Source organism: Loxodonta africana, chromosome 5 (assembly GCF_030014295.1).
Source record: "Loxodonta africana isolate mLoxAfr1 chromosome 5, mLoxAfr1.hap2, whole genome shotgun sequence".
NCBI lineage: Eukaryota > Metazoa > Chordata > Mammalia > Proboscidea > Elephantidae > Loxodonta > Loxodonta africana.
In genome coordinates this window covers 63,360,412-63,385,558 of record NC_087346.1, presented here as the reverse complement: position 1 = coordinate 63,385,558, position 25,147 = coordinate 63,360,412, and the positions used below count along the sequence as shown (strand labels likewise).

The following is a 25,147-nucleotide window of genomic DNA, read 5'->3' as shown; positions in this document are numbered from 1 at the left end:
GAAATAAGGTCTCTGTAGATGTAATTAGTTAAATTAATATGAGGTCATACTGGACCAAGGTGGGTCCTAATGTTTGGTGTCCTTATAAAAAGAGAAGAGACACAAAGAGACGTAGAGAGAAGACAGCCATGGGAAGACAGAGGCAGAGAGAAACTACACATCTATAAGCCAAGAGATGTCGAGGATTGCTAAGAATCACCGGAAGCTAGGAAGAAACAAGGAAAGGTCTTCCCCTAAAGACTTCAGAGACAGCATGACCCTGCTAACACCTTGATGTCAGACTTCTACCCTATGTGGCAGTTCTACTCTGTCCTATAGGGCTGCCATGAGTCAAAATTGATTCAACAGCAGTGAGTGGTGGTGTGGTGTAGCCTCCAGAACTGTGAGGTAATATATTTCTGTTGTTTTAAGCTACCCAGTTTGTGGAACTTTGTTATGGTAGCCCTAGGAAATGAATTCAGGTTTTGAGAGCTGAGATTTGGAGGCAGAGGGAAGAGCCTCAACAAAGATTCAAGGACAGGAAATACAGGCTTCCTGTGGTCTGTCCTGCCTGGAATGTATTAGGAAAGAGAGCTGGGGTAGAGGTGTAAAGGGGCTCTGTGGTTGGGGTCCTCAGTGCGAAGCATGGCTGTAGGCACCAGTCTATGATGAATAGATGTCAATGCGAGTCTAAGAGTTCTACATTTTATTCCGTAAATTGTTTCAAGGTTCTATGACTCAAAATGAGTAAAAACTTAATGAAGACATTAACTGAGATATGGATCAAAACAGAAGAAAGAAATGTTGGGGGTGTTTAGAAGTATTTTTGAATATTAGGAAAACACAATAAACCCTAAGGTTAAGAATGACTGATAGCCTGATTCCACGATAATCTTGATTTTAACTGACTTCAGCAAATATAGAACATTTGGCCTTAGTTCCAGTGTCAAGTCAGCAAACCCATATCAAATAATGACAGTGAAGGTTTTTTATCAATTTCCTTGAGAGTTCTCATGATGTTTGAAGGGTTAATCATTTTGAACTCGTGGAAAAATGTACCATCAGATGTCAGAGGCATGAGGTTCCTTAAAGATCACAGAATCCTGCCTCTTGCATCGGACGGTTTTTCCCAGAGTAACTACAGATGTCCCTGAGCCTTTTCTGCTTTCTCACTGCATCTCCTTAATTGCAAACATTTTCAAGGTGGCTGATTTGAGGTGAGATGCAGCATGTTATCCTGCAAGAGAGTTTTGTTGCCTTTTTCTTTTTTGCAAAACAAACTGGTTCTTGCATGAATCAAAGTAGAGACATTCAGCTTCTTATGTCAAAACCAAAGAATAATCAACATGATACAAATGGATCTGACAATTTTTCTCTGCTGTCTTGGTCACACATTTATAAGATAATGTGAAAGGGTGTGTATGGACATTCTCTTTAATTTTTTTCTCCTTCACTAAAGATTTACTGGGTCAATTAGGTTTTCACAAAAACATCTCATTGCCACCTATGTACCTGGAAAAAATTCAACCTCATCTTAGATGGGGGAAATTTGTTTTTCCACCCAGACCACCCTCATGAGAGTTAGGAAAAAAAAAAACTCTTGTCAAGACTGTATGAAGCCCTTCTAAAACCGGAGTTGAACGATGTTTTACCCTTTAAAGGTCAGGAGATGTTATTATGCAGCAAATTTAGTCTACGATTTAGCTTTAAAAAAAAGAGAACATCACACACATACAAATTTCACAAGGTCTGGATATCATTTTTCAAAGTTCCTAAAGTCTGCTGAAAATGAGAATATTTTTCAATAATAATAACAACTATTTTTAAATCTACTATTACAGGATATTGCACTAAGTGTTGTCTGTTATTCTCCACAACAAGCCAGCTAGGAAGGCATTATTTTCTCGATTTTAAAATGAGGAAACTGAACCTTATTCTTCGAGCTCCTGTCATCATTTTTCACCACTGGTCACCTTTGGGAAGGAGCCCTCATGGTGCGGTGGTTAATCGCTCGGCTGCTAACCGAAAGCTCGGCCATTCAAACCCACTAGCCGCTCTGCGGAAGAAAGATGTGGCAGTCTGCTTCCGTAAGTAAAGATTACAGCCTTGGAAACACTTCAGAGCAGTTCTGCTCTGTCCTATAGGGTCACTACGAGTCAGAAGGAACTCAGAGGACAACAGGTTGATCACCTTTGAGGCTCTTCTTTTTTGACACTTCTTTCTACTTTCCGATGGGTTCCTTTGTAGCCTTTGTTCAAATGTATTTCTTCCCTGATCCCCTAAATACAAGCTTCACCAGGGATTCTCCTCTTCCATCCTCGTTTTTACTGTCCTTGATAATCTCTTTCACGCTTGCAATATCTAACGGTGCTGGCTCTAATAGCTGTAATTCCAGGTATCACCCTTCTCTCCACATCCTCTGGTCCTCCTCCATTTTATAACTGCATGCCAGAAATCTGATCTGAATATTGTTCAAGGGTCCCAAACTCAATGTACAACACTGGGTTTGACATCAATCTGCCCAAATAAACTTTTCCTCCTGACATCTCTATTTAGATACTCTCCCAGTCAACCAGTCAAATCTTAAAATCCTGGCGTCATTTGAAAGGCTTCTGCTCCCTCACCCTCTACATTCACAGTCACCAATTTCCATCACATCTCTACCAGAAGTATTTGCAACTTTCTTTCCAATAGCCAATATTCAAAGCAATGCCCCCATATATTTATGGTGTTGATGTTAATTGCCATCAAGTTGGCTCAGACTCATGGTGACCTTATGTATAACAGACAAAACGCTGCCTGGTTCTGTGCCATGGTCACGATGTTTGATTATCCATAAAATCTAGGAAGCTACCACAGATAATATTTCTTACAATTTTCACAATAACTTCACAGATACAAAACCTGAGGCTTCAGAAACTTACAGGATTTGCTCCACAGTTTAGAAGCAGAGTTAGGATTTGATCCCAGGTCTTCTGATTCCTGTTTTCCAGGTGCGAGATTCCAACAACTGCCTTTACCAAGTCATGCTGAGCTAGTACAGCTGCCTCAGAAATGGCCTGTCTACTTTGCTCCAGTACGGTTTATATAATCACTAATCGTCACTGTCTAATAATCACTGTCAAATGACATCTTTTAAAACACAGATCTGATTCCAACACTCCCAGCTCAAAATCCTTCAGTGGTTCCTATACTGAAAATGTTCAAATTAAGTGCTGCAGTACCTGCTGTGAGGGTACTGAGAGTCCCTATTCAATATGGAGCTTATAACCAAGTATGAGAGCTAAGCCTGAGACTGAAGACCCTCCCGAGCATGTTTCCAACAGTCTTGTAACATTATTCCTTACAGTCCCCCACACTCCAACCAAATGGAACTTCTTGGAGTTTCTCAAACATGCTTGAAGCATTTGCCCGCATTCCTCTGCTTAAGCGAAGGCCCCTGGGAAGTGCTCACTGCCTCTGAAAATATGAAAACCCTAATGAGGGCAGTTCTACTCTGAAACATGTGGAGTCGCCATGAATGGAATAGACTGGATGGCAACCGGTTTGGTTTCACTGGTTTTTCTTTCTTTCATTAATTAGCTCCAAGATATTGACTGCGTACCAATAGTGTATCAGAGACTAGGCTGCATAAGGGGATAAACCAGTGAATAAGACAGAAAAGATCCATTTCTCAAAGAGCTTAGGATCTACTGGAATCTTAAACATTTCAGGAAAAATGCCACACTCTCCATAAAATAAGCCTTTCCTGATATTTTTGGCAGGAAGTGATGAGGTCCTTCTCTCATCAGCCATAGTACTGTGTGGATGCCTCTATTACAGGATTTGCTATAATCTGACTGAACTACAGTTCTTGGGAGCCATGTTTTATCTCTCACACTAGGCTATAAGCTCCACTTGGACAGAAACTCTATGTGGCTCGATATTTAGCCTTCACAGCATGTAGCGCATCACTACTCATATAACGAGACCTCAATAAATGATATTTGAATACATTTTTCTCAGAGCCTGTGGATTCTGAGATTGAGGAGAGAGAGTGGCGTGCCCCATTCGTGCACAGACAGTAAAGGACGCAGCAAATACAAACTACTCCCGCACACACTCACCAGACAGTTAACTTAACATTAGTTTATAACATTATTTTGGGCAACCAAATTGTCAGCGGATAGCCAGCATTCCATCATACTTATCTCCACCCATTTCAAGAGAGTTTTGAGATAGAAACTAACCCAGGATTTCTGGACATCGGAGTGAAAAATCTGTTCAGGCTGCACATTTTTCTCTGTCAATAAACAGGAAACAGGATTAGCAGCTTCTCCATATGGCCTGCTTTTCTGACCCAAGAACCAGGAGGATGCTCTACTGTAGACTTTGCTTCTGAGATGAAATTTCTTAAAAAATAATTTAAAAAATTTACATACAGTTGATACTTTTTGGGTGCAATTCTATGAGATTTTGACAAATGCACTACAATCAAGATACAGAATGGTTCCATCACTCCCCAAATAAGTTCCTTTGTGCTATCTCTTTATATCCAAACTTTCTTTGCCGTTAACCAGTGATTTGTTCTCCATTCCATAGCTTGGCTTTTTCCAGCATGCCATATAACGTATAACATGAAAGTACACAGCTGTTTGAGTCTGGCTTCTTTTATCAGCATGATGTATTTGAGATTCGTAGTCCCTGGGTGGTGCAAATGGTTAATGTGTTTCGCTACTAACACAAAGGCCAGCGTTTCGAGTCCACACAGAGGCATCTCGGAAGAAAGGACTGGCAATCTACTTCTGAAAAAGCAGCCATTGAAAACCCTATGGAGGACAGTTTTACTCTGACACACATGGGATCAACATGAGTTAGAACAGGCTCAGTGCCAACTGGTTTTATTTCAGTTTCATCCATTTTCTATGTCTCATTAGTTCGTTCCTTTTTATTTTATTCTGCTGCATGATTGCACCATTGTTTATGTACATTTGGCAAGTGAATGTTTAAATTTGAAAGAAATAGCCAAACTACATCCATGGTGGCTGTATCATGTTGTATCTCCACTAGTAACATATGAGAATTACAGGTGCTCACATCCTTGCCAAAACTTAGGTTTTTTTTTTTTTTTTTTAACTCCGTGCTAGCTGTGTAGTGTGAGAGGGTATTTTTTTAAAAGATTCTATTTTTTAGAGAAATTTTAGGTTTATAGAAAAATTATGCATGAAATACAGAGGACTCCATATACCTCCTCTCCCTACCAGAATACTGTTTATTCTATTATCACCACCTTGCATTTGTGTGGTACATTTGTCATAACTGATGAACCAATATTGGTATATTATTATTAACTAAGGTCCATAGTTTACATTAGGGTTCACTCTATGTATTGTAAATCCTGTGGATTTTGACAAATGCATGTCATGTGTCCACCATTATATCACACAGAACTTTATCATACAGATACATTCACCAGGTATATCATACAGAATAGTTTCACTGCCATAAAGATGCCATGTGCTCCACCTATTCATCCCTTTTCCCCTCCTCTCTGAGCCCCTGGCAACCACTCAACTTTTTACCCTCTCAATAGTTTTGCCTTTTCCAGAATGTCATATAGTTGGAATCATAGGTTTTTCAGACTGGTTTCTTTAACTTAGTAATATGCATTTAAGAGTCTCCCATGTCTTTTCAGAGCTTGATAGCTCATTTCTTTTTTATCACTGAATATTTCTCCATTGTGCAGAGATGTCCCAGTGTGTTTAACCCTTCACCCATTGAAGGATATCCTGTTTCCAATTTTTGGCAATTATGAATAAAGCTGTTATAAACATTTGTGTGCATATTTTTATGTAGACATAAGTTTTCAACTCATTTAGGTAAATACCTAGACGCGTAAGCCTATGCAAATGGTGTTTTAAAATTTGTTTTTTAGAACCCTAATGTTTCCACTTCTGCATTAAGCCAACACTCAATACTTCTCTCCCTCCCTTCATTTGTCTTATCTGTATTATCTCTCTACTGGATTACAGTTTCCTTTGTGGGTAAGGAACAAATTTTACTCATCTTTGTACATTTGCTACACTGCCACTCTATCTCAAATGCAGAGATTTGCAACAATAGGCAAATAAGATGTTGCTACTTAAATAAACACTTTCATACATGCTAATCCAACAAACACACACAAGGACACAATTAATGCGTCAAAAGCCTAATACAATATTTTCTAATTTTGTCAGCTGTCGTATGCCATCAACTGTGAATTTTAATAAAACTGTGCATTCTCCCCATTCCACGGATTTTTCTACTTGCCTCTGAATTTTGGGATACTCTTCTAATTGGATTCCTGTGTTCTTGTTTTGGAAAATATGGTTTGAAAAATAAGGTTGGAATGGTGGCATACTTGAATAACAGATTTCTTGTGCTTATGTAAAAGGCAAGCAAGACTGTTGATTCTGGCAAAGGCAAACAATGCCAAAAGTGATTTTTCTTACCAGACCCTAAGTAAGAGATTTTGGATTATTGTTATTTTTTTCTTACAAATTAGGTCACTAACTTGCATTTCAATGTGCTCTTTTGGTGAGAGAGAGAAAATTAGATTACGGGGGAAGCCTCACTGCTTAAATATTATTTATTAAATGAGGTGAGGCAAAAAAGAGAGGTTAGGAGTGTCACTGATAAAGAATAACAGAATCTTGAAAGCTGAATGATCCTCAGATGATCCATAAGCCAACCTCCCACTCATTTCAGGACTCCTGGCTACAGTATTTGGTTGAATACCTCCACTGTTGGTAAGCTCACCACTTCACAAGGCAATGCCACTGCATATGTCCTTAGAAGAAAAATAGCCTCAAAACAAAAAAATTATAAAAAAAAGAAAAAAAAGAAACACGTGAAGGAAGCTTCTTTCCAACATAAGTTTTGTGTTTCTGGAACATTATATTATATGAGCCTTCTGTGGCACCTACGGAAATCTAAAAATGGAGTTCGGAATCTATTGTGGTAGAAAATATGTTCATCACTACGTCTCTCAGCCATGTGCTGATTTAATTTCATTACCTTTTATGTTCCAGGATGATACATATTTTGAAAAGATGAGCTCAGGAGCTTAAATGACTGAAACTTAAAACTTCTTTACAGTTCCCTCCTTCTGAAACTTCAGTTTTTGAATGGAAATAAGCCAACAACTTACAGTTTTCTATACAAGAAAATTTGTAGGTGTCTATAGAAGACAACTTCTTCAGCATAATCTATGAGCTGACTGTATTTGAATACCTCCATAGAAAGGCTTCTTTTAGAACTCAAAAACAAGGGAGTATCTATCTAGCCTTAAACATTTCTCTTTTTATTGTCTAGCTTCTGTGGTGGTTTTGAACTAGGTGTCAACTTAGCTCAGATGGACACCAGTTTCCCAGAATTCCCTTCCCTAGGTAGTTCATGATTGCAGTTGGCTGCAAGAGTAATTTATGTGAGCTTTGGAAGGTAGAAGTGAAGCAGCAGCGTTATTATACTTTGAAGGTTGGTGTGGTACAACATTTTGCTGCTTGCTTATCTCCTGGGTCACCTTGTGGATGTCAGGAAGCAACCAGACTGCAGGTCCTCTAACTCTCATCAGAGCCCTAGGCTTCTGGGTGAGGTGCAAGGACAGTTCTGCAGTGCAGGATACTGTGCTCTTCTCACTTCTTCCAATTCTTTGACTTTAGATGAGGTATGAGTGAAACACAAGTTCCAGTTGGTCTTCATGGATTTCAGTTTGTCTTGCAGGGTCCAGTTTGTCCTTGTTCAGCATCACTTGAGCTTTTCTTCCACATGGCCAGGCCTGCAAACCTATGACAACTTGAGGGTCAACACCAGATGCAAAAGCAACTGTTTTTCATAGATTTCTTTATCAGCGCCCATATGCTCTAACACTTACAACAAATCCATTACTCCATATCACTCACCAGGGTTCTGCTTCCCTAACTGATGTGGCTTCCTTTACATTTTTTTTCTATTTATAATATGTACTTAGTTACAAATATTCTTTTGTGCATACCTTTCTGTTTTATTTTGATAATATCAAGTAATAGTAAAGATTTATTAAGCCTAAATAGATCCTTTCATTTTACCTCATTTTTGAGATGTTGTTGGTTGCCATTGACTTGATACTTGTGTGGTGCAAACAGTTAACATAGTCTGCTGCTAGCCAAAAGGTTGAAGGTTTCAGTCTACTCAGGGGCACCTCTAAAGAAAGGCCTGGAGACCTATTTCTGAAAAATCATCGATTGAAAACCCTGTGGAGCACAGTTCTACTGTCATACACGTGGGGTGGCCAAGAGTCAGAATCAACTCAACAACAACCGATCATTTTTAAGATGGGGTTAAGAATTTGCTCTTCTGCCCAAGATCCCTCAAAACTAATGCGCTGGGGTATTGAGAGTTTTGTCCATGACTAGAGTACAGAGAAAAACTAACAAACTTGATGCAATAATTAGAGTTAAAAACTGACTGAGCTAGCTGTAGCTTCAAAATATGTTTTAATGTAATGTTATTCTTGGGAAGTTTTATCTACTTTTGGCAAAATTTAAACATTAAAATTTTGGAAATTATTTCAAAAAATTTATTTCATCACAATGTATGTGCACTGAAAGTAGATACAGGCTGTCATGAGCACATCGATTTCTTTACTTCAGTCTTTCTCAAGACTTTCTGGCTTGTTAAAGGCAGGAATGCATCTTTTCATCTTTACATCCCTCCCATGCTGGCACTCAGATAAGTCCTTATTAAGCATCAATTGAACTAAGTAAAGAACAAATTTCAGCTTCCTGTTTTTCACAAAAAAGCAAAGTATGAGCAAACAACCAAACCCAACTGCATCCTCTGCGCTTGTTTCACTATTATATAGAAACTCCGGCAGGAAACCACAGACATATCCTTTTCACCACTAGAGAACAATCTCCTGAATTGTTGCAAGCACAAAACACTATTGACATTACACAGATGCTTGCGACAATGTATACCCACCACATTCACGTGTTTTAAAACATTCACGTACCACTTCTCAAGGACTAATTCTCAAGGACAAATAGTGACGATAGTTACCTCTTGATCACTTATTTGTTGCTGTTGTTGGGTGCCATCCGTCAATTTTTGACTCATATATAGAAAAACATTAAAAAAAAAAACCCTGACAAATCTTAAAATTCCTGATTTGACTCAGACATGTAAAAATGTCTAACTGACCAAAGATGCATTTTCTCTACCCCCAAATCATGAAAGTACTAATTTTCCGCCTGAACATTCAAAATGACCTAATAATTAAACTTTTCTAGCTATGAAACATAGAAACCTCTTTTGCCCATTCTCACATATAAGCCTATTCAAGATATTCAGTAACACATGTTTTACATTTGTAATACAAGCTCTGATAATTCATTTTATCAATGAAGGGACTTTCCACTGAAGAGCTCTTAGTCTTCCAGGAAGTACAAAGAAAAGATTATGGCAGAAGTCCAGGGCTTTCAAGGGCTTCAACTTCAATGGGGATTACAGACACGTATGCTCATTTAACACAGACGTCAGCAGTATAGAGCATGCCCACATTGCATAGTACCAAAGCTCTCTGTGGGAAGTTTGTTTAATGAGTACATTGGTGATGATAGGGAGGGAGAAATGAGAAGGGTCTAAGTTCTGAAAGGCTGAAGAGACCAAAAACTCAGAAAATGGGCCCAAGAATGAAGGAAAAAATGCAAGACTGGGGGAAAAAAGGGGGGTGGGGTGGGGTGGGCACTGGAACAGCTAGAATTCATCTTAGGGATTTCTGGACCAACCCTCTCATTTCTAGAGACAACTTGAGATGATTTTGTGTATGGTATCACTTCACAGATTGTGATATTTGTGGACCGCTTTCACGATATTTGCCTCATGTGATTCTTAACTAAACCGTATTTTACTTAATATTTTTCATTAAATTGACTTTGGTGCACCAGCTGAAAATATTGGCTTGGCCCTAAGAAATATCAGAGGCGGGGCAGTGGTGGTTTAGTGGTAGAATTATCCACTTCAATGCTGGAGACCCCGGTTTGATTCCTGGCCAACATACCTCATGAACAGCCACTGCCTGTCTGTTGGTGGAGGCTTGCGTGTTGCTACGATGCTGAGCAGGTCTCAGCACAGCTACCAGACTAAGACAGACTATGAAGAAAGGCCTGGCAATCTATTTCTGAAAATTAGCCAGTGAAAACCCTATGAATCACAATGATCCAATCCACAGCTGATCATGGGGATGGCTCAGGATCAGACAGTGTTTTGTTCCACTGCGAATGAGGTTGGCGTGAGTCAAGGGCTGACCTGATGGCAGCTAACAATGACAAAGAAATATCTGTGAAATCACAGGTGTGATATACTGGCATATATTTTTCATATGAGTTGGAATTTACTTGACAGCAACTGGTTTTTTGTGTGTGTATGTGTGGATTTTTAAAAGTGTGTTAAGATTTATTCTTAATATATTTTTATATTAAAATAAGTTCATAACCATTAAAATAAGAACTAAATCTGTATACTATTTAAAATCATCTCATATGTTGCTGATGGAAACCTACCGCCCTATGAAAAGCAGTGCACTCTACTGTGCTACCTCCCGGAACAAAGAGTTGGGATTTTGAAAACATACAAGGTGATAAAAACATCCCAGGTTGATGAAAAAGGTTCAATAATAAGACTAAAGTTTGTAGCTGTGTTCTGTCAATTTTTTAATTAGAAAAATATCAACTTCTTATTAAAGTTGTTGTTGCTGAGTGCCGTGGAACTGATTCCAACTCTTGGTGACCCCAGGTGACAGAGTAGAACTGCCTCACAGGGTTTTCTAGGCAGTAATCTTTACAGCACACTTCATTGTGCTCACGTGGAACCTCAATATAGACCAAGAGGTAGTCATTCAAACAGAACAAGGGAATACTACGTGGCTTAAAGTCAGGAAAGGTGTGTTTCAGGGTTGTATCCTTTCACCATACTTATTCAATCTGTATGCTGAGCAAATAATCCAAGAAGCTGGCCTATATGAAAAGGAACGCGAATTCAGGATTGGAAGAAGACTCACGAACAACCTCCAATATACAGACTAATGGGGATCAAAGGCTACAGCCTTTAGTAGGGATTACACCTCAACATAAAGAAAACAAAATCCTCACAACTGGACCAAGAAGCAACATTATGATAAATAGAAAAAATATTGAAGTTGTCAAAGATTTCATTTTACTTGGATCTGCAAATAACGCCCATGGAAACAGCAGTCAAGAAAACAAATGAAGGATTGCATTGGGCAAATCTGCTGCAAAAGACCACTTTAAAGTGGCAAAAAGCACAGATGCCACCTTGAAGACTAAGGTGCACCTGACATTTTCAGTCGCATCATATGCATGTGAAAGCTGGGCAATGAATATGCAAGACCGAAGAATTGATGCCTTTAAATTACGGTGCAGGTGAAGAACATTGAATACACCCTGGACTGCCAAAAGAACAAACAAATCTGTCTTGGAAGGACAGCCAGAATTGCTCCTTAGAAACGAGGATGGCAAGACTTGATCTCGAGTACTTTGGATATGTTATCAGGAGGGGCCAGTCTCTGGAGAAAGACATCATGCTTGGTAGAGTAGACAATCAGTGAAAAAGAGGAAGACACAGTGGCTGCAACAGTGGACTCAAACATAGCAATGATTAATAAGTATGGAGAAGGATGGGGCAGGGTTTCCTTCTGTTGTACATAGGGTCGCTGTGGGTCAGAACCGACTCAGCAGCACCTGACAACAACAAACCTTTACAGAAGAAGATTGCAAGATCTTTTTCCAGCAGAGCGGCTAGGTGGGTTCGAACTGCCAACCTTTTGGTTAGCAGCTGAGTGCTTAACTGTTTGTACCACCAGGTCTCCTAGTGCTTACTCCCAAACCCATCCAGTTACTAAGGAGCTAAAAAGAAAAAAAAAAAAAAGGCAGAAGTCATGGTTTTAAAAACAATTAGTGGATTTTACTGACAAAATGAACAGATATGTATATTCATTCTCCTGTTAAGTGCCGTTAGTTTCATTAGCACTATCGTTTTAAGAAAGAACTTTTCTCATATGGGCCTCCTATACATAGATTACTTTTGTTTCTGTCTTCAATTTGTAACTAGGGCGCTTAGCTGTAAACCATAATAAGGAATTGCTCAACTTTCATAAGTAAACGAATGTCTATGATTAAAATATCAATCATGGAAATACTATTTCTATAAATAGCTTCTAAGTCCGAAGTCCATAGGTAGGGCCAAACAAAGACACATGCTTGCTTTTTCTCGTTCTGTGTGTGTATGTGTGAGCGCGTGCCTGTGTGTGTGTGTGTGTATACACACGTGACTATGTAAAATGTATTTGGTTTTTCTTTTTAGCAACAAAGAAATGTTGTTTGCTGAACATATGTGTCACCCAGATATTTTGATGAAAAAAAATATGTTTGCCAATTTTATCACCTATACAGTGATTTATAGTTTAAGCTAAATGTCTGTCCTTGAACTCACCCTGCTTGTTCCAAAATGACTCATCACTAATTTAGCAGCTTCCACGTTTTGTTTTAAGCAACATAAAACGAAATCCAAGATAGAAGAAATCAGTCCATGAACACTGAGCCTTCTCCTCATATTTTGACCCAGTATTAATAGTTTCTTCGAAATCATCAACAGAATATTGCAGGGTAGCATAGTATAGGTAGCACACAATTAAAATACTGAACACGTGCTTTGAAGTTGGACGAATTGGAAATTACATTCCATCTTAGTCTATTATTATCTGTGAGACCTTGGGCAAGTTATTTCATCTGTGTTTTCTCATCTCTAAAATGGGGAAAACAATAGCACAAACCACATACATTTGTTTAAATGAAAAATCGGTTCAGCACAATGCCACTGGCAGAAAAGTCTACACTAAGTTTTGAAAAAGCTGAAGTTCATATGCAGATTTGTAGTCTATCCATTAGTGCATCACCCATTTCCTTACATTGGAAAGTAGATGCATAAAGATGAATGTAATAGGGCTCTCTTATGCCCTGGAACCAACATGGCAAAAAGCCCCCGGGTGACTGATTTTAGTCTCTTACTCCCTGTGTATCCCATTTTACTCCCTCTCCCCTCATGCATTTGGTTGATCTTCATGCTTCTCCATTTATCATTAGCTGTACAAGGGAGGTGTTCTCCTCCTCTCACTTCTTCTACACCACTGCTTTCTAGGCAAGGAGGCTCCCCACCCAGTAGGGATAAATAAACAAGATGGAATTCCAGAGACAGGAATCACCACTTGAGGTTCCAGGGTGCTAGTCCTAGAAAGGAAGGCCAGAGAAGAGTGATAAGAGCCACGATGACATGGGGTATTCCACAGAGCAGCTATAAAAACAGCTAGATATGTTCAGTTCCCTGAAATGGGTGTATTACCCAATACTGAGCTGATTCAAGATCATTGCCCAAGGGCGGAGGTGCTTCCTAAGAGTCTATGAAATCCTCTAAAACAGTGGCCCTTAATCTGTGTTAAAACACACTAGTGTATCACAAGCAATTTATAAGTAATGATAAAGGACCAATGATAGAAAATGATTAAAAAAATAATTTAGTGCAGTTTTCTCTAATGTCATTTATACTAATCCTGATGATAAAGTTATTTCTATAATAATGTCACTCTCATTGCACTTGCATTTGGAGATAATTTTTTGAGAAGAAATTAAAAGAGGAGGAATTGCATTGAGGTTCTGGTATACTCATGGGGAAGAAATTTCTTTTTAGTACATGGAATAGACACTGGCAGAATATTATAAGATTTAACTCTTGTATGTGCTCGATGACAATGGTTTCTTTCTTTTTTTTTTGGTTTATTTCTTAGTTGGTTTTAGCAGAATAAAGTTCAAAACACATGCACCTATGTTTTTATTTTTAATGACATTAAGTAAGTATAGTGTGGGAATGACTTTCTCTAGCTTTCCAGTTGGCCTGGCTGGGAAGAACCCAGGTGTGGTGAATAGGTGGTGAAGCTGTGAAAAGGAACGGAAATTAAGCTGAATTGCTGGGGCCCACAGGAAGGAAGAAAGAGGTGCAGGGGGTGCTTGCTTGGGACAAAGAGACCCTGGTGCTAGGCTACTAGGGGAATTCCCTGAGATTATATGATGAGAAAGAGTACACCCTAGCTTTGCTGGAACCACATTTGATGATAAATTTATCTATTCCAGTATTTGACAGTTTGGTCTATGTTTTATTCAACTTTGAATTCCTAGCACATAGATAAGGTCTAACCAGGGCCAGATTACCCAGTAAGTAAGGTAAGCACCTGCTTAGGGCATCAGCAAAATAGGGGCACCAGTTCATCTCATTCTGCTAAAATGGCATAGGCCACTTTTGTGTTCAATTGCTAATATTGCTAATATTACAGTTGCATTTAAAAAGAAGTTACATCATGAATAGCAAAGACACACACACACGTGTATATATATATCCCACATACTCCATCTGAATGTGTGAGTAGACAGAGGAGGGGGCACAACAGATTATCAATGCTTAGGGCCACCACATGCCCTAATTCAGCCCTGGGTCTAACATATATTTGATGTGCTCAATATAGATTTATTAAATGATCCAAGAAATCCACTTTTCTTAAATCAGGGCTTTCTCCCAACCCTGCTTCACACACTATACCTCATTTCCTAAAGAAATTCTTATTTCCCGTTTGAGGGATGCTTTTATTTGATTTGCATAGCCAGTCGTAATTGATATAACCCTAAATCTAGCCCAACTCAGTTATTAACTTTTACCATCTCTCCTGGAGATTTAGACTCACCACCCAAAAGCTACAAACCCCTAAGGGATGATCTTTGAGAAACCCATCATTCCAGTTTTAAACATCAAAATAACCCCCAAAAGAAAGGAGAATAGTGTCTTCGTAAAAGAGCACGGAAGTTTCAGACTAACTAAATTTTTATTATTTAAAACCATTAAGCAGAAAATAACTTTATCCCTAAAGAATTTAATGCCTATGATCTCTTATGTATTATCGATACATTTCAGGTGACATCGTTCTCCAAGAAAATGCCACTCTCTACAGAGAAAGCACCCAGGGTCGATGTAGCACCGTGTCCTCTGTTGGCTTCAACTGGTACTATTCTCAGCACTGTCTTCTTGGAGTGAAGCTGCTGGAGCACCAACACTTTTGGATTAATAATTAGATGAGAGGATGTTTTTAGCAGTAAAGTAGGAGGCACGATGTGGGGGTGGAAATGCAGTGAAGTGTGCACGAGGAAGGAAAGTGGCAGCAAAAGTTGAGGAAGAACTAGGGAGCTCAGAGAGCTGTTAAGACGGCTTTTTCTACTCAAGAGCTCTGACTGAGGTTTCCATATTGCTGTCTCAAAAGGGCATTTTCTTTATTTGAAAAACGAATAAATCGACCCTGACACAATCACTGCCTTTTCAGCCATCCTAACAGAGCAGCTCCACACGCTCAAGTGTCCAAACCGTGCAGTGATCTGACAGGCTTCAGAGATGGGCTGAGAGCACCATCAACTGCCACCATTCGATGGCATTTCCCAGCTGTACAGACACAGCCACAAATTGGGATATGAGTTGATAGCACTCCTCACAGTTTATGTCAACTGCCAGGTCTACTAAATAGAATGCACTGTTACTTAAAAGATTAGGATATATTTTGTGCTTTCAGGAGCCCTGGTGGCAAAGTGGTTAAGCACTTAGCTGCTATCTGAAAGGTTGGCGGTTGGAACTTAGCAGCTGCTCTGCAGGAGAAAGATATGGCAGTCTGCTTCCATAAAGATTTACAGCTTTGGAAACCCTATGGGGCAGTTCTACTCAGTCCTATAGGGTTGCTATGAGTCAGAACTGACTCGATGGCAGTGGGTTTGGTTTGGTTTGATTTGTTTTTTTGTGTGTTTTCAGGTGGCTATGCAAATTTGGCATAGCTGCTAAGGCTGCTAACCAAGAGGTCAGCAGTTCGAATCCGCCAGGTGCTCCTGGGAAACTCTACGGGGCAGTTCTACTCTGTTCTATAGGGTCACTATGAGTCGGATTCGAGTCGACGGCAGTGGGTTTGGTATTTGTTTTTTATGCAAATTTGGTGTATACGTAAAGAGTAGTATATGAGATAAAGATGTTGTTAGTTGTCGTTGAGTCAATTCTGACTCATAGCAATCGCATGTGTTGCAGAGTAGAACGACATTCCATACGGTTTTCAAGGCTGTGACCTTTTGGAAGCAGATCACTAGGCCTGTCTTCTGAGGTGCATCTAGGTGGGTTCGACCTGTCAACTTTTCAGCTAGCTGTTGAGCACTTAACTGTTCGCACAACCCAGGGACTCCTTCAGATAAAAAAAAAAGCTACATTAAAAATATATAAAACAATTCAATATATTAGTCATTGATCTATAAGGTAAAGAAAAAATTTAAACTACTGTTAAAACTTAGTATTTTCTGTTTGCCACATGTGGTACAGGAAAACAGCAAGCAAGCAAGCAAGCAAACAAAAAACTCCACTATTCTCTTACTAACAGACCAGGTCAACTCAGTTTATATTCATTAAACTTTCACTGAATCTATGTATTTTGATGATGGAAATTTTCTAGAGTCTTACTATGGCTCAGAGATGGCTGTATTCAGTGTTTCTCTGCTTTGCAGAGAAACATTATTTCATGCGCAGAGCCATAACATTTCAGAGCCCAGACTTCACAAACTCATACATATACAGGTTCTAGGTAACACAGTTAGGTGAAGCTCTTGAGTACAGGTGACATGTATGAAGTCTCAATGTCTGAGAGACACTAGGACATAGTGAGAACTTTAGTAAAATAGAGAGGAAGCATATACCACTATTTAGCTCCAAATTAGAGAATGTGGGTCCAGTGTCCAGTGTTTCATTTTTTACGACAGATCTTCTAATTCTTAAATATTGGCTCAATCAAAAATAAATTCCCTGCAGGCCAAATGAAACATGGTCTTCCTGCTGGGCCCACAGACTGCCAGTTTTAAATTTCTGATCCAGTACACACATCCTCAAACCCGAGGCTGGAAAAAGCTAAGTCAAGTGTACCAGGTCTCTCAAATGCTCATAACGGAGCATTCTTCTGCTCTGAGAATCTACGTGCATAGTTGAGAAATCATCCCCTGTGTGGGAGGAGATTGCACAGGCATTTTCCACCACTTTAATCAGAGCTCTGCCCCTGCCCCTGACAGATTTCTGCTCTCTGACTGCTTTCAGAACTTGTTCAATATGAAAACAAGACCAATCCTCCACACTACTTTCTCGTAATCAGTTTATATTCACTTAATTATTCAGGGGAAAATGTACGTTGATTGTGCTAACTTTGATTAAAATTCTTACAAGCATTAAAATTTCTAGTTGCTTCATTTTTACCTGCATTTTTCATGAAGAAATAATTTATACAAGATTTCCAAGAAAGTATGCTTTGAGAATAATACAAAGCAAGAGATCTAGAGAACAAGTATTAAAAAAAAAAATTGTGGTGTGTATAAAACAAAAGTTAGAAACTGGTCTTAACAATTTCAAAGGGTTTGCTGAGATAATAGAGCTTCAGGCCATGTTTTGGGGGGATTTAGAAATTAATTAAGTGTGAAGAAACAAGCATCCCAAAATGATGTAACAGCAAAGACCAAAGTCCAACAAAGTGGAACCTACAATGAATCAAATGCCTTTTACATTTTTGAACGACATTTCTTTTCTCTTTTTTAAAGTATATTATGAGCACACTTTTGTATCATGCTCATATCAGGGTACAAAGGCAGAAAAAAAAGAAAAAACCTTCCACCTTACATTCAGCAGCTCTTTCGCTGTCCTACACGGACACACTTCAGAATTATAACCTGGAGGCAATGCAAAATTCTGAATCCTGATGCTATCTGGCATATTGCACCTATTAAGGCCAACACGTTGAAACAGGCTATTACATTTTAGAAGAACTGTCAACAAGAACTAGAACAAAAAGATGCCCTGATTACTCAGAAAAATATAGTTAACGTGGACACGCGCCTCCTCAAGCGCCGCATTTAACCAAGGTTTTACATTACAAAGAAATAGAACTGTCTCTCTAAAATTATTTTAATTTTAGACAATTTAGAAATCAATATCCCTGAAAAATCAGTTGAGAATCTACCCTTATAGAACATCCTGATTATTCTCCCCAAACCAGGTCTCCAACTTTAAGGGACTATTTGCAACTCGTGCTTAAAAAAGGATTTTCTAGAACTCCTTTTCCTTCAGAAAACTAGCAGATGCAAATGTGATTTTTTAAGGAGCTTCGGAAATCTCTGTCCAGCTGTCCCTTACAGAATAAGGAATAATGCTTAGGTCCCTGGAGACGCCTGTGACTTTGTGGAGTTTTACTCTCCTGCCTCCAGTTCTTTTCAGGGTTCGTTTGGTCCTGCAAGTGTCACATGGATGTGAATGCAGAAGAAGGCACTGTTCCTAGAGATGACCTGGGTGTCTACTCTGTTTAACCCACTGTCAAACCAAACCCACTGCCGTGGAGTCGATTCCGACTCATAGCGACCCTATAGGACAGAGGAGAACTGCCCCATGGAGTTTCCAAGGGGCACCTGGAGGATTTGAGCTGTCGACCTCTTGGTTATCAGCCATAGCACTTAACCACTACGCCACCAGGGTTTCCCTACTCTGTTTAAACCCAAAACCAAACCCACTGCCGTTGAGTCAATTCCGACTCGTGGTGACCCTATACTCTGTTTAAATCCAAAAATGAGAATTTTTTAAATTGAGTTTGATGTGTAAAGCCAAGAAACACTTTTACCTCAGATTACACAGCTGATCCCCACAGTTTTCCTGCCACATCAGACCCTTGGGATTGAGGTCACTCCTGTCATTAAGAAGGGCTCGCTGCACTGCCTCTCCATTTCGGAGGATTCTCCTGTCCCTACCCACTCAGGGGACTCTGGGACATTCTCTTCGGGTCATGCCCCTCCTCCCCTCCAGCCAGAGAATTAGTGGTGTGTTGGAGAGAGGAGTTCTGGATTTTAGCCCCAGCTCTAATAGTGACTTAGGGCAAATTATTTAACTTCTCTGGGACTCATCTGTAACATTTTATTTCCTTATAAATAAAGGGTTGGCCTAAGCAGTGGTGACAAAGCCTGGCTATTGGGATCCTTTTGGAAACTTTATAAAAATACAGATTTCTAAGTTCCCGCTCCAGATTCTGATTCTATAGGCCAGAGCATTTAAACCTCTAGCCAAAAGTTAGTGATATCGCCTGGTAATAACAATTTGGGCCCCAAATTATGCTGCGAACTTCAGACATGAACAGTTAGAAAGCAGTTGCTGTGTTGCCAACTCCAACTTGCCCAGGTAACAGGCTATGAAAAATGTTCTCATCTGCATTCAAGACAGGAAATAATCTGAGTTGTAAAAACATACATTTTTCCCCATGAAATTCAATAAATGTTTTTTCATTTCAAATTCAATGTTAGAATAATGCTTTTATTGTTCAAAATAAATTTAATAATAATACACACATATACTTATAATAAACATTTTTATTATTCCTGACTTGACTCTTAGGCGAAAACGTTAGATTATCACTAAAGACTGATGCAGTGGCGAAAGATGAGAGAGAAGTCCAAGACATCTATATACAAAAAAGGTGAATATTCGTATTTGATTTCACTCCAAATTGACTGCAGATGAGTGTATATTTTAACTAGCACTGTTCTTCTGGTTAAAGGCATAGCTTTATTCAAAAAGCTATGTATATCATAACTTTTTTTTATCCCACAGGAAAGACAGCAAGAGCTGAAAAAGCCCATTAAAAAAACTCTTAGAGACACAGTCTTTTTCTTCTCTGACTTTTTGTTTTCTCAAAATAACTATTAACCCAGCGCCGTCGAGTCGATTCCGACTCAAAAATAGCTATTAGACTACAACAAAATACTCTAATGCTAATTTCGAGAAATGCATACAAATGTATTTAAACACAGGTATCTCCCACTTTTCAAAAGTTCGCTGTACGCCACTTCGCTTTTACGAAAGACTACGAAAGACCTGCATTAGTACCTGTTTTCGCTAACTGAAAGAAATTCGAAGAGGATTTTCGCTTTTACAAAAAGGGTGAAAAGTGGCAATAGTGTTCAACGTTTGTCTTGGAACGCGCACCCACCCTAAGCAGTGAGAGCGGTACCGCCAAGCTCCTTCCCCAGAACTACACTCAGCATCTCAGCATTAAGCCGCCATAGCTTTATTAGTGTTACTTTAGGTTTTATGTGTAATTTGATATGATTTGGTAGGTTATTTTTTGGGTCTGGGAACATTAAAAAATTTTTCCTGTATAAATTAATGGTAATTGCTTCTTTGCTTTATGTCATTTCGGCTTATAAATGGTTTCACAGGAATGCTCTACTTTCGGGTAGTGGGGAAACCTGTAAAATAAGATGATGGTAAATCATAGAAAAGCTGAAAAAAGGAAAACATACCCAACAGCAGAAGGTACTCTCCAAGAAAGGAGGCTTGTTGAAGAGAAGGGTTTGCTGGGTTTATGATAATCACCTCAGCACCCTTGCCTCTGTGTCAATGACTGAGCTGTGTTCTGAGAAATGAAATAATCCTCCGGCATTGTGGTGTATCATGTAATTTCAATAGTTTAACCATCAAATTCAGTTGAAACGGGGCCCAGCCAGTAAATTACTGCAAAAGAAATAAAAAGATGGCAGGAAATGGCTGATTTATAATGTTATGGTCATTCTGGCTAGATTTTCTTAAAGTAGCAGGATCAGGAAAATAAATCTTAGATATAAAACACTCTTGAGTAGTATTTCAGCCTAAACAGAAATTTTGCTGCAATTCTCTCCCCCCAACTTGATATTCCTGTTTTCTTTTCTAAATGAATCTTAACTATAACTCACATTACCCCAACTGTATTCTTTACTTCCTCATTCTATATCACCACTCCTTCCTCACTGCCCACCAGATCCTATCCATTTTTCAGAAATTAGCTCAAGTTCCATCTCCTCCTTGAAGCCTTTCTAGACTAACCCAGGCCCTAAGAATCTCCCTCTCCTCTAATTTTCCTGCCACTTACTTGGTAAGTCATAATATCTTTCCTATCTCAATAAGCTGCCATTGAAATATTGCATATATGCTTGTATATCAGATCAAGATGACTGTGGGGTCTTGCAAACATCTCTTACACTTTTCTGTATCCCTTCAAGCAGGGGCTTTGGGGCTTTTGGGGAAACGATGCACAGTAAGATAAACATTTTACGTCATAACCCAGTATGTACTTACATGTAAATATATATATATTAAAAGTTCCAAGAACAATACTTATACTTCTAGTCTGTTCTACTTTCTTTTACTTTTTGGGGGGAAAAAAAAAATAGCAGACCACCAAAGTGATTTCACAATGAATGGTGACTTGTGGTTTGAAAAGCACAGTTTTAGAAGTGCACTTATTGATCACCATGAGATTATTATAAATATTTTTCTCATTAAAAAAAATTTTTTTTTTAAATGTGGATACTGCCCTTGGGTTCTCTTTAGGCCATGTTCCTGAGTTGGTTGGTTGGTTGGTTATTCAGTTTTTCACACCATCATACCTTTGCCCTTTTGTTGCTATCTGGGATAATTACACCTTGAAATATACGGTATTTTCCATCCTTTTGCTCTAAACACCGTTGTCATAGAAAATAAGATACCCTGCATTACAACAGAACTCATTTCTATAAAACTCAACCTCCACTTTCTCATTCTTTCTTTTATTTTCACAATATGCAAAGTAGGTGATAGACATTCCATGGATGAAGAAATTGAGGAACAGGAAATTATGACCGTCTCAAGGACGCTTCTCCCTTTTAAGTAGCCTATGGTAAATTAACGTACATATGGTTTCTAGATATTTGAGGATAAGAACTTGGGAAATGTGAACAACACAGAGCCTGAGTATGAATGCATTTACCTAATTTACTCAGATTAAATGGCTTACTGACCAGATGAGTTAGAAGCTCTCCTGGACTTCATTTGTGGATGGATCCTGCTTCCTTCTCCAGCCTCATCTTTCCATCTTTATTTACTTGTACACTGTTTTCTAACCAACAGCTAGAGATACTTGTTCTTCTGGGACCTCTGCATATGGTGGTCCTTGTCCAAGAATGCCTTTCCCTCTCTTCTTTACCAGGTTAATTATCACCCTCAGTTCTCTGGGAAACTCTCCTTATCCCCTCCGCCTCCACAGCCTGGCTTCCATACCACCCTCTGCTCATCCTGTCATAGCACTTAATGGGCTGTTACTGTCAGTCTCCCTCCCAAGTTTTGCCATGTAAGACTGCATCTCATTCACTCTTCTAGCCCACAATCGAGGACCATGTCTACTTCTGGATAAATATATGTTGAATGCATGAATGAACAAGTGGATAAATAAATAAACAAATGAATGCATGAGCAGATACAGTAGCCACTGAAAAAGCTCAAGTATGAGCTGGGACTAGAATTATGTGTCCTGACTCTCTGATGCCAGTATTTTATGATTCTGTGATTCCATGACTGGTATTTTATAGTGCTTGCCAATAGGCTGCAGATTTTTGACTGGAAATTCAAACAGTGAAGCATAGCTGTATCCAAATATATTCTTTCAAGCGTATTTGTGGCATAATCAAGGAAATGTTATAGGGATAAATAAGTGTATTGGGCACGTCTTTTGAAGCAATTAAAAAAAAAAATCCCACAAATTTTCAAAGAGCTTGTGAGAACCCACTTCACCTTCCAGTTGAGACCGATCTGATTCCTATAATGCTTCAGTCCTCCCCTTCCCATTGAAGCTGATGCACCTGCTATTTTGTTCTAATCATTGTCATAAAAGCCTAATTAGTGATTAGGCAAAACCTTACCACTTATTCCACTACATTCCTAAATGTGCCCTAAAAACATAGAAAAGAACACTGAAAGCACATGGCTGTCCATGAGTTCCTCTGCTCTGTTTCCAAAATAAATTTATATGATATGATAGCTAGATTTGAAATGGCAATTACTACTTTTTTTTTTTTTTTTTCCTGTTTGTGAGTCAACAGCCTATTCTTCCCACTAAAGGGGAAAAGCTTGAAAAACCTCCAGGATTCTATATCAAAAGAATATTCTCTAATACAAACTCCTGCCTTTTGCATATAGCAACAAAGAAGCTTTTTTTCTTTATGCTGTGACTAATGTATCTTTATCCCCACAGTTGTTACTTAGGGCAGGCCGATGGCGAACACAATGGAAAAGAAAGACTAGTTTATAACTAGAAAATAAGCACATTCAGGAGAAGTACACTCAAAGCATTATCAAAGTAAGATATGCAGCAGCACCAACAAGAGCAAACAAAAGCCCACGCAAGACATGTGTAAATACTTCAGGAACCTAAGCCTTAATCAACTCTCTTTCCAAATCTTGCTGGTACTGTAAACACTTCAGTTTCTTCCATTCCTACCATGATCCAGATTTCCTGCAAAAACTAAACCAGAACACCGACCAATGGGTCTTTGACAAATGTGTTGTGAAAAATATTGAGATGGAGCCTGTCCCAGTACTGCTTTAACAGGAGGAAGAAGATACTCTAACAAAGGTGGGTGCTTCTTCGGTGACTCCTCAGGGCTCTGTTTCTGCCCTCCACCTCCAACCTTTGCCTTTTCCCATTTCCTCTCTTGCTTTCTGGACATTCTCATCATTTTAACCTTGAACTGACTCCAACCCAAGCAGAGATTTCTCCCAGTGCCTTTCCAGGCTCTTTAAATCTCTCCATGGGTTTCCTGCCTTACCCACCACCAAAAACTCACTTCCCAGTGTCTGTTAAGTACCCCTCCTTTCCCCACTCTTTCACCGCCCATTGTTGTGCCCATTGTTGCGCCTGAAATTTTCCCTACATCTTTTCCATCTGCCTGGAGAGGATGAAGATTTGCTGTGTGTATTCGCTGGCAAGCCTCTTCAGGGCTTTTCAAAAATCCATTTCTAAAGAACCGTTCATATGTAGTCTCTACCCTGATTTAATGTGGTTCCAAAGTTCACCTCCAGACACTGAACAGGTCTCTACAGTGATTTCCCCTTATCAGCCTCTGCCCGCCCTTCTTCTGCTCCCTCCTCCCACCTCAAGAGAAACTATACATATGTATATATATGTATGTGTGTATAAATTACACATACATAGACACATACACACATAATATTATGCCTACAGTGTTTTGACCTTAAGGGGGTTAAGCGCAGGAAAATGCCGGTGAAGTCAAACACACACACACACACACCCCTATTTGAATGTGCACAAGTGTGCAGACCCAACTGATTAAAAATCCCAGCCCAAAGAACAGCAGGCGAGTTCTTCCATTTACCTTCAAAGCCAGAGTCTAAGGAAGCAATGACCTTGCAGAGAAATTCATCATCACCTGCGAGGAAGACGGCCCCTCCTGGACTGCAGGATTGGATGGGGACAGGAGCAACAGGCAAAGAATCACAGAGCAAAATGTGGGACTGAATCCATTCCCCCTCAGTACAGAGCACACCAGAGCTCCCGGCCCCTGGGGTTGGACGCCGGGCGGGGATGGCGCGGGGGGCGTCTCCTCCGTGGCCACCGGTCGCCTACCTGCTCTTGCTCAGCTCTCCCCGGCGCGGCGGGGCCACTGCCTGCGCTGTGGCGGGTGCTTCCAGTCTCATAGCCCAGCCACGGGCTCTCGGCGCCACACCGATGGCGAGCTGGTGCGTGCCGGAACTGAAATCGCTATGCAAAGCGCAGAGGCTGCGTTTAGGAGCCGGGCGGAGACCACAGGGCTGCCCCCACCGCGGGGCTGCGGTAGCCACCGCCTCCAGGCACAGAGCCAACCTGGAGGTGGGAGTTCACGTGCCCGACCGTTCATCCGTCAGGCCCGAGGTGCGCCCGTCTGTCCACCCGGGGCAGCGCTGCGCTGCATGAGCATCCGAGGAAGGGGCAGCAGTTTTGCAGGCGGCGGCGGTGGCAGCAGCGGCAGCGACAGCGACAGCAGCAGGACGCCGAGCTCCGCCCCCACGAACCCCCTCCCCCGCCTTCCCGATCCCGGGGGAAAATGTTGCAGCCGCGGTTGCTGCGCGCCAGACTGGGGGAACTGGGCAGGGCTGGCAGGTTGTGGTTCTGCTGCAAGGAGACCAGTGGCAGATGGAAAGTTAAGAAAGGGATTAAGGA

General features: G+C 40.0%; 1 protein-coding gene across 5 annotated transcripts in view; it reads right to left on the bottom strand.

The window, feature by feature from the left end:
* GPRIN3 (GPRIN family member 3) overlaps positions 1–24,923 on the bottom strand; it is a 74,405-nt gene extending 49,482 nt beyond the window's left edge. Inside the window, exons 1-2 of one of the 5 annotated variants that reach the window (XM_023553249.2) lie at positions 24,575–24,923; positions 20,442–20,652 (exon numbers count right to left, since the gene is read on the bottom strand). The gene's annotated coding sequence lies outside the window, so the exon portion shown is untranslated. The other 4 variants (XM_023553248.2, XM_023553247.2, XM_023553250.2 and 1 more) reach the window with 4 other exon arrangements.
* Between the last annotated feature and the right edge of the window lie 224 nt (positions 24,924–25,147).